The 10362-nt window shown below is 41.4% G+C and overlaps 1 long non-coding RNA gene across 4 annotated transcripts; it reads left to right on the top strand.

The window, feature by feature from the left end:
• The first annotated feature begins 2419 nt into the window (after positions 1–2419).
• LOC134431753 (uncharacterized) lies at positions 2420–8858 on the top strand. 4 transcript variants are annotated; one of them, XR_010031080.1, is made up of 7 exons: positions 2420–2537; positions 5026–5090; positions 5709–5772; positions 6464–6539; positions 6666–6975; positions 7323–7440; positions 8595–8858. It is a non-coding gene; the product is annotated as an uncharacterized LOC134431753 (long non-coding RNA). The 4 variants fall into 4 exon arrangements; XR_010031081.1 differs by lacking the exon at positions 2420–2537 and adding an exon at positions 4830–4889; XR_010031082.1 differs by lacking the exon at positions 2420–2537 and having other exon boundaries at positions 4834–5090; positions 6464–6518.
• Positions 8859–10362: the final 1504 nt, after the last annotated feature.

The raw sequence follows: 10362 nt of genomic DNA, 5'->3' as shown, positions 1-10362 counted from the left end.
AAAAACAGGGAAAAAAAAAAAAAAACTTAAAAAAAAAAAAACCAAGGGGGGAAGGAAAAACCAGAAAAAACACCAAGATGGGCAAGAAGAAACGAAGAAAAAAACCCAAGAAGTGCCAGAAAAAAAAATCTAGAAACAAGGCAAGAAAGAGAGGCAATAAAGGCCACAAAAAATTCAAGAAAAAACCCAAGACATGCCAGAAAAAGGTACGAAAATGGTTCTGCCAGGTGCGATCAAGGTGAGCGGGGTCAGATTCAGGTCCAGGAGATGAACAAGTGTCAGATTAGTTTGGGGCACTGCTGTGCAATGCAGCTGTGACAGGATTTATGTTTAAATATAGTTTAAATAAATTGGGGATTGTTTGGCTTTTATTGGGGTATAGGCTGGAGATTTCATAAAAAATATAAAACTAGAAATCCAAATATATCATCTATATGTCGATATCAATAAATATTTAATATATATAAATATCAGTAAAAGAAATCTATTGTGTCAAAAGAATATACCTATTATTATATAAAAAGGTATTCTCTCCAATATACATAATATCTATAAATATAACAAATGAAAATTACAAATATAGATGTGAATAGAATTATGACAAACAAAATTATTTTTAAAATTTTAAATGTGTTTTAAATAAAGGGGTGTCTTTGCTTTTTATTTCGTTAGAGGCAGGGGTTTTAATTTTAAATAATATAAGTACTATAGAAATGTAAATCGACATACAGAAATATATAATAAATATATAGAGATACAAAGATATAATGCCAAACTATGAATAGAAATCTATGTAAGTAACATGAAGAGATGCAATATATAATACAATTTTTATTATACAGTAATATAAATTCTAAATATAAATGCGAATATAATTGTGAAAAATATATGATGGGGGCTCGGAGCAGCCCAGGTGTGAGCTGTAATGATGATGGGGGCTCGGAGCAGCCCAGGTGTGAGTGTGAGGATGATGGGGGCTCGGAGCAGCCCAGGTGTGAGTGTGAGGATGATGGGGGCTCGGAGCAGCCCAGGTGTGAGTGTGAGGATGATGAGGGCTCGGAGCAGCCCAGGTGTGAGTGTGAGGATGATGAGGGGCCGGCTCCTGCCGGGGCGAGGCTGTTTTAGGGGGAGGCTTTGCCTCAGCTCCCTTTTGCATGGAGCTGCTGAGTGGAGGGGTTTATGGGGCGCTCCCGGCGCTGTCTCATGGAAGGACTGCGAGAGCTTCCCACAGGGTCGGGGGCAACGCCTGGATCCGCGCTTGGGTACGTGGAGCATCGCTTAAAGGAGGCGCCGAGGGACGAATCTTTGTGCCGGGGAGCAGCGGCCGAACAGGTGAGCCCGTGTGGGTTCGGAGCGGGGAATTTTCTCCTTCCCCTTTGCAATTTCATCTTGCCAGTCCCTCCCCGGGTCCCCAGGAACAAAAATGGAGCTTATGAAGACAAAAGGAATTAAGGAGAAGGAAGCAGCTCCTCTTCTTTTATTGTCTGCGTTTGACCTGAGGGGATCCCTCTTGACTTGTGGTTTGAAGGGTGTTGATTGCAGGAAAAGCTGCCTTTTCCAGGCTGTTAGGGGTATCCCGGGGGTGACAGGGAATCCCTGCGTTCTATTCTAAGGGGAATGGGAAAAGTATTCTTGTGGTATTCTGGGTTTGATTTGAAGGCAGCCACCCCATTTGCACCACCCTCGGGTTTAAATGGAGGGGGCAGCCCTGGTGTCCCTCCTTTTCAAGGGTTTGCATGGAGGTCGAAATCGCCCTTTCCCATCAGTCAAAGGCTTTCATTTGGGGAGCGCCCCTTCTTTTCTGCTCTCCTAGGGGGTGAAATTGGAGGGGAGAACACATTTCTTTGCCCTTGTTGAAGTGAGGTGCGCCCCATCTGCGGTTTCGGGGCTGGCTTGCGGGAAGCCGCAGCTCCGGCAGCGTTTGCAGGGCTGCAATGGGGCTGTGCCGCTGCATTGGAGGGCGCTGCCCGTGCCCGCGGCCCGGCGCGGAACGTTCCCGCTCGGGAGCGCTGCTGGCACGGCCCGGGCAGCTGCCGGGGCGCACGGGGGATTCGGCGCGGCCGGGCCGGCCGAGGGCGGCAGTGGCGGAGCCGCGCCGGTGCGAGCCGTGCGGAGCCGAGCGGAGCCGGGCCGGGCCGGCCGAGGGCGGCAGAGGCGGCGCGGGCGCTGCTGCGCCGGCCCGGGCGGTGCCGGCCGCTCCGTCCGCTCCGGGCGCGGGGCTCGGGCGCCGCCGGTAGCCCCGGGCCCGGTGCCGGCCCCGCCGGGCAGGGGCAGCGGGCGGGGCTCCCCGGGACGGCGCCGGCCCCGCGTGCCGGAGCGGCCGCCGCAGGAGCCGCTTTCCTGCCGGGAGCCGCGCTCCGTCCGGGGCCGGCAGCGAGCGCGGGGTTCGGCCGCTCCACGTTCGGCGGTGCCGTGGCTCGGAGGCGCTTTGGAGGCGGTGATGGCATCGCTGGGTTCGGTTTGCAGCGGGTGTCCGCTAAGGGATACGGTGTTCTTCCTGAGCGGCACGGTTCTCGGTGCCGGTAGGGATGATAAAGGTTCGTTTCGGATTGGGTTTTGTAGTCGGATATATATTTTTTTGCCGGGGTATTATGTTTAGAAGGGCGCGCAATGTTTTTTACGGGTCGTAGCGCGAAGCAGCGGTTCGCATTTTAATTCTGTTGCGGTGGCTTTTATTAGCGTGAGTGTGTAGTGTTTGTTTTGGGGGCCTTGGGGAAGCGTCCTGTCGTTCATAGCAGCGGGTTTTTAATCTCGATAATTGCATGTGTGTTTATCGTCTTCCAGGGCTTTTATTTGTTTGGTTTGTTTGATTGTAGTGTATGTTTTATGGTTCCGGGTAATTTGGGGGACATTGTTTATGGTTACGTTTGTCTTTAGTCTTTGTGTTTGTTTCTAGGTGGTATTTTTATTTTGATAGCTTGAGGCACTATGGGTTTATTCAGTTGGGAATAAGTTTTTTGTTGCAGATTTCAGTTTATTTGGTTTTTGGTATTATTCTTGTTGTTGCTTTCTTTATTTTCTTTTTTTGGTGGTTGTTGTTGTTGTCTTTTAATGTATTTGAGTATTGTTTATCAGGGTTTATTTTGGGAACGTGGGTATTTATATGGTGGGTTTCTAAAGTATTTATTTATTTGGGTAGTTAATTTCTTAGTTTTTAGTGGTTGAGATGTTTTTCCATTTTGTTAATTAGTTCAGGTTTAAAGTTATTTTTACAGAGGATTGTTTATTCTTTGAGTTAGTGTAGAGGTAGAATTGCGTTGGTTTTTTCTTTTTTAGTAACGTTCAGGGTCAGTGGCACTGTCTTGAGTTTAGTAGATTGGTTTGACTTTTTTTTAGTACTTTTTGTAATTTGCTGTGTGTGTTTCTAGAGGATTTTCTTTTATTTTGGTTCCATTTTTCTGTCGTGATGAGAATTGTTATTGAAAAGAGTGTTCTTTGTTTTTTCGCTGACACTTGTTTGGCTGTTGGAGGTATCTTGATGTTTTTGGAAGATATTGGTGGGAATTTGATGCTGTTTGTTCTGTCATTTCATTTAGGAATTGGATTTTAAATATACAATTATGACTCTAACTATATTGAAACAAAAGAAATAGATGTGTAGCAATGGGAATGAGCCAATTTTATTTTTATATATTCGGTCAATTTTTAAAATTTAACATGTAACATGAGTCATTATATGTTACAATAAGTTATTCTAATTTTAATAGAGTATTGTGTATGTTTTTAGATATATGAATAGAGAATATAAATGTAAATACAACCCAAACAAAAATACAAATATATAAATGTATTGCAACTATATGCAGATATATAAAAAATTAATAATAAATTGTAAATATAAAATAACATAAATTGATACAATATATAATACAAGTGATACTGCATATATTTTATGAAAAATATTATAGGAAATGGATATAAAATAGATATAAATACGGATGTGATCTATCTATCTATCTATATCTATCATTTGTTGTATATTATGACAAATACAAATATAAAAAAACATTTAGGTAGTTTAAAATAATGGATGGTTTTGTTTTTTCTTTGCCAAAGCAAGGGTTTTCGTGTAAAAATTACAAATACAAATAATATAAAGGGTGAAATATGAGTATAGAAATATATCATAAACACGTTAAAGATTTATATAAAAATTAGAAATATAAGGAAAAATAAGTTGTAGCAGTAGATATGGTAAATAATTTAAGAAATATTTCCCGTATATTTTTTGAATAAGGTGCATACTATATATAGTTATTAATATAATACATCAATATAAACGATAAATATATATAAAATATCAACTATCTATAAGAAGGAATAAAAGCTCTATGTCACGTGCAGCAGTAGAAAATTTCAGGCTCCCAGGGAATAAATAGTTTTCTTTAAATCATTTTCGTTTTGGAGTTGTTTTTTTTTACTCTCGGGTAGCCTGAAAGTTTCTACTGCTGCTTTTTTATTCTAAAGGTGGAAAGGTAAACCAAGATTAGAAATATAACAAAGGGGAAGGGAAAGGAAAGGGAAAGGGAAAAGGGAAGGGAAGTGGTGAAAAACAGAGTGAAAAAAGTAAAAAGAGTTGGAGGGAAAAAGAGAGGGCATTGGGGAGGAGCGGTGCTGCCTCAGGTCCTTCCCCGCCCGGGGGCGAAGGACCCGTTTGATGCCCTGGAGGGACTGCAGCTGCCGGTGGCTCCCGGGGGACGGAGCGGTGGCTGTCAGCCCGAGACTCCAACTCCCGGCAGGCCGTGCTGCCGGCGCGGCGTGTGACGCAACGGCTATCGCGGCACATGAGTGGCTGCCAGCCCGAGACTCCAACTCCCGGCAGGCCCTGCTGCTGGCGCGGCATGTGACGCAACGGGCGACGCGGCCCGGCATTTTTCTCTAAATCGGCGGTAAATACAGCTGAGTAAAATTAGCTTGGTTTTCTTCCTTCTTTTGTAACTGAACTGTTTTTATTAAAAATCCTATTTGAATATGTGGAAAAAGTGGGGATGTCCTGTAATAGATCGTCGCTTTTCTTGTTTACAGGGTACTGAGAAAATACGTCTCCCTTAGAGTCCCACGGAAAGGTTCTCAGTGCGATCTCTATCAAGGTATGTATTTACAAATAAGTGATCCCTTTAGATATTTGCCTGTGTACCTTTTCCTGTAATTTAGAGCTTGCGTTCTGTGGGTTTTATGATAAACCTGTAAAACATGTAAAAATGGTTTTGCAAGTCTTAAAGCTTGAAGGCAGCAATAAGTGGATTTAGAGCCTGTTCTTGACCAGACAAAGAGAAAAAGTGTGACTTTGATGCTGAACTTGTCATTTTTCATTTGACTTGTCTTGAATGATTTAGGAATAGAGAGAACTAGAAAAAGAGAGAAATAGAATTGATTATTGAGCACTCCTCAAATGCTCACCATGATTCAGTGTAGAGCCAAAGGGAAGGGTGATGGAACAGAGCTCTGTGCTTTGGAAGGAAATAAATTTAAAGCTGACCTCCTCACAGAGTCTCACTAACTTCTTTTGTTTTAAAATACAAAATACGATTAGGAAGTGTTGGAAGTTAGTGTTTTGGGAAAGAAACGGCAGTTCCACAGAACATTCCATTGAACAGAGGCTCTGGGAACGATTCATGTTTTAAGTGCTGTCACTGCAATCAGTTGGTGGTTCAGCCTTGAAACGTGCACTTGGCCTTCTATAAAGCACTGTTTTGTTTGCCTTTCAGTGCTATGAGTCTTGATAAATTGGAGAAGAGCCCAAGAGAAATTTTTCATCCCTTGATATAAAAGGTAGGAAGTGACTTTTTTTAGGTTTGGTTCTTTTTCTTTATTATTTTCTGGAAATAAAAGTAATTAAGTATAGGTACTACTGGTTTGTTTCTTCCAGTAGCAGGTGATAACAATAGCAGTAGTACTAGTAAAAATAATAATAGAAATAATAATAATAGTAATGTAATACTACGTAAACTGTCTTTATCCATTGAACTGGCCATTTCAAATCAAAACTTCTAAACACAAATCAAACCATCATCCTTGTAGAATCTTTCACAGCAGCGGGCTAAAGATCCTGGTTTTGTTGACAGGATTTATTGGTTCTGGAAGAACAAGAGGGAAGTACAAGCCTAACTACTTCTAGCTCACAGAGCCGTCCAGTGAACCCAGCTTTGTGTTTTGGTGGGCTTGTGATGACTTTGAAATCAATTGCTCATTCCAGTAAAAAAAATTCATGTTTTTTTGAACGTGACAGCAGAAATAACTTTAGGCACCAACTGAATAGTAATAGATCACCAGTTTAAGTTAAAAATTCATGCTATACTATCAAAATTTAAAGGTAAATTATTATGTGTTAGGTGATGGTATAAAGTGTATGTTCTAATGTGTAATGCAAAGATACATACATACCTGAAAGTCCTTAGAGAAAACAAATTTTTATGTCTGCTGTTTGATTGTTTACCATACGATATTTGGTTTCATTTCCCAGGGATCGGTGAATTTTAACTTTGGAGTCCCCTATGCTAAGGATGCTCAGCTTACAGGTGATGAAATGTTCAGTAATGGTGAGTTTTTCACCTTCTCTTTAATTGCTATGCTGATCTGAATAAGAAAACAAAAAAAAAAAACAAAAGCAAGAGAAAAAAAAGGATGGTTTATTATTTTTTACGCTGTTATGTTTGTTTCCTCAGTATTTGCTGCAGCTCTGCTTACCCAAGCTTTGGGTTCCTTCTGTCCCACTGGGAGTTGCCCAATTTGGTTGCATCTGGTGAAATTCACCCTGAGACCTTACAGAACCAGCTCCAACTACGTGAGAGCCATTTGCAGTTCTCTCCAGACGCCTGGAGAATGGGCGACGTTTCTGAGGATCCGGCGAGCGTGCTTCTGTCAAAACTCAGTCTGTGAAATTCCTGGGGAAAACCCTTCTGTGTCCTGAAGGGTTCAAACTCTGGTGAGGATCCAGTTATCAGGTGCTCACCTGGATGGTTCCAGCTCCCAAAGGTAACACTTGTACTCTTGCCCTGTAGTTTACATCTATTGTATTTTTGTTATTTTCAAGATTTTTTGTCTTTGCAAAAAGACAAAATATTGTGCATTTCACTCTTTGGAACCTCTCAGATGGTTCTTTGGTGCAGCACCACCCCATGGGATACTTGGCTGCTGTCCTGAAGGGGTTGGTGGCTAGAATTGTAAATCCTGGAGAGTTTGTGAGTCTTCTGTCCCCAGGGAGGTGTCGTGCTTTGTTTACTTTTGTTCTGTTGGTTAGGCGCTGCTTCTCGTTGCAAGTATGAATTTCAAACTGCCCTGTTCTTATTTTAACTGTTTTCCTGGTTCTCTCCCTACGGCAGGGAAAGACTCTCGTATCCTTGTCGTCGGGCTCAGTGCTGTCCAAGAAGATAGAGAGACTAAAAAAATCATAAGAAGCAAAATATGACTGCAGGGAAAAGAAGCTGGAGAGAACAGAAGGTGATATTGTTATCCTTACCCTGTATTAGAGACATCCGCTGTGCTTTGATGCTGGCAGCTGCCAGGGGCTTGTTAGCTCTTTGTAGGCAGGTGTAGGTGTTCACTTGTAGGTTTTTTCTCTGGACAAGGCAATTCAAACTTTGCTCAGCTGATATTTGCAGATTACTCTCTAGCACAGTCCAGCATGACATTTCTGAATGTTGTAAAAATACCATGTTACTTGGAAATTGCTAATGAAGAGAAGCTTTAGGGGGAAAATAAGATTTCAGGGTTGGAAGATGTGAGAAGAATTGTGTGGGGATGTTAGACTGAAGTAAAGCACTCTTGAAGCTGGACTGGCACGCTGGCAGGTCCCCTATTAAACAGTAGTGCTGAGATTAGCCTGGGGGTTGCCCATTGTTTCTGTAGAAATCAATGTTTCCTGGTCTTCAGCGGGAAGCTGCTTTGAAAAGCTGGAAGGTGCAGCATGCTGACAATCTCCGTGCTTTGGATTAAAAGTAGATTTCAGAAGGGTCCTAGGCTTTTGTCTTTTCCTAGAAGTCGATGTAATCCTGTCGAGGAGTTTTTAGTTCTGTGTTGCCATGTCATCCATCAGAGCCCTGTTGTACTAATCTTCATACAAGTACAAAACAAAAAATCAGACCGTGTCCCAAGCACTTAGAGGCCAGAACACGATTTCCTCGGGCTGCCGTTTGCGTGCCATCGGTACTCACCACGAATTGAGCCCTGTGGCTCTGACAGAGCCCCTGGATGCTGACGGAAGGGGGCTGGTCACAGACCCTGGAGGTGCCTGTCCCCCAGGGAGGGAGAGGCCGAGGCAGTGTGGCCTGCAGGGAGGGTGTCGTCCCCAGAGAGCAGCCGGCGACTCCATGCCTGCCCGGGGCTGCGGGTGCCCCCTCGGGGTGGACGCCTGCCCTCAGGTTTCCCTCTGGGCACCCGGGGAGGGAACCAGGTCCATCCGTGTGGCAGCTGCAGGGCCTGCAGGCTCTGGGCCCTGGAGCCGAGTGAGCCTGAGCTGCTGCACGCTTGCTGTGAGCTTTGGGGTGAGCGTGCATCACTGCAGGCCTGGGATGGATTGAAATGCGCTGAGGAAAGCAGAGGGAGGGAGGGAGGGAGGGAAATGCTCTGTTAACATGTGCCAATTCTTCTGTCAGACTCATCACGGCGGGACAGCGTGAAGACTGAAAGTGTAAGAAGATGTGGAGGGAAAGAGAGAATCTGACAGGAGCATCGGACGCACGAGTGCAGGAATTTTGCTTTTTTGCTTGGATGTAAACTCAGGCGTTGAAAGGAATTTGGGAGTGAGAAGGGACATTTCAGAAGGAGAAGAAGCAAAAGAAGTTGTTGTTGTTGTTACAGTCCTGGCAAAATCTTTTGTTCTAGCTAATAAAAGAAGTTAGTTTAAAAAACAAAAAGGAAAAAATGTAGTGGTTTTTTTTTTCCTTCACTATGATATTCATTGGTGGTATATGGTGTGTTGTTTCATTTCTTGGTAGTATTAAGTCTGTGTAAATTGTTTTTTGAGTGAAGCTGACACTCTGGATGGGTTGGTTTGTATTTGAGGCAGGATTAATTTCAATAGGATTCTTTCATAGATTTCTGATGGGTATTACTGGGATTTTGGTTTTGTTTGCTGTATGTATAAACATAGAGCTTTGGTAGGGCCAGCTGGGCTGCTGGAGTTTTGGGTGTGAATTTATTAGATGGCTTTTGTTAGATGCAGTTTTTAATTTTTGAAATGTTTTTCAATGTAGTGGTTTTAAGGTGGTTTTTAAGAATTCATTGTATTGTTTTCTGTTGTTTGTAGTTGGTGTATGATAAGGGATGTGGTGTGACTTTTTGAACATTATGGTTTTGGTGTTCCTAAGTTCTGATTTCTTTGTGGTTCAATATTTATTTTTATTTTTATTTTTTGGGACAGGGGCATTTATATGGTGGGTTTTTATAGGCAATATGTTTTTTAATTTCGGTAGTGATATTTTTTAATATTTTAATAGTTTAGGTTTTTTATTTTCATGGTTTTAATTATTTTTTTTAATTTTTTCAAATAACTTTTATAGATGACATGTTATTATTTGTGCATTAACATAAAGGTAGAGCTTTGGGGACTTTTTTTAGTAATGTTTAGGGTCAGTTGTGCAGTTTTGAGTCTAGTGCGTTGGTTTGATTTAATTTTTATTGGGTGTTTGTTTTTATTAGCAGTTGTGTCATTTTCAAGGTGTGTTTGAGTTTTTTGGGGTTTTTGAGATACTGGTTTAGGAGGAAGTTTATGATGAGCATGTGCGGAGGTTTTGGGCTACTTTATAGTGGGATTTAAAATTTATTTACAGTTAGGTTTATTTGAGTTTTTATTAGGGTTCAATGACGTTGTGGAATGTTTGTTCCATTAGTAACAGAAATAGGTTTTGTTTTGCTGTGCTGCGATGGGATGGGCGTGTGCTGCGTGCCGGCGCTGACAAAGGTACAGTATTGTTGTGGCTCTGGTGTGTCGGGTTAATGAACTTACATGGGTTAATATAGAGATGAAAATAGAAATAAATATAAATTTAAAAATAAATATAAAATTAGAGTGGTAAACATAAATATAGATAACAGATACATACATAAAACTATAATACATGGTATATAATTGTAACATGTTATCATATAGATAAATGATAGTCTATTATATATAGATATATATACACCAAGATATATAAATATAGATTGTAAATATAAAAATATTTAAATAGAGTTAAAGTAAATTGGGGGGTTTTATTAGGGTATAGGCTGGGGTTTTTAAATGATAGAAATAAAATATAAATTCAGATATACAAATATATATAGAAATACAAATATCTATACATATTTAATTTAAATAAATATAAGTAAATAATATATATATAATACAGAAAATATATATCTATGATTATATTAGAAGGT

Source organism: Melospiza melodia, chromosome Z, assembly GCF_035770615.1.
Source record: "Melospiza melodia melodia isolate bMelMel2 chromosome Z, bMelMel2.pri, whole genome shotgun sequence".
In the NCBI taxonomy this organism is placed as follows: domain Eukaryota; kingdom Metazoa; phylum Chordata; class Aves; order Passeriformes; family Passerellidae; genus Melospiza; species Melospiza melodia.
Note: the sequence above shows the minus strand (reverse complement) of the source record. Positions and strands in the feature narration are given on the sequence as shown.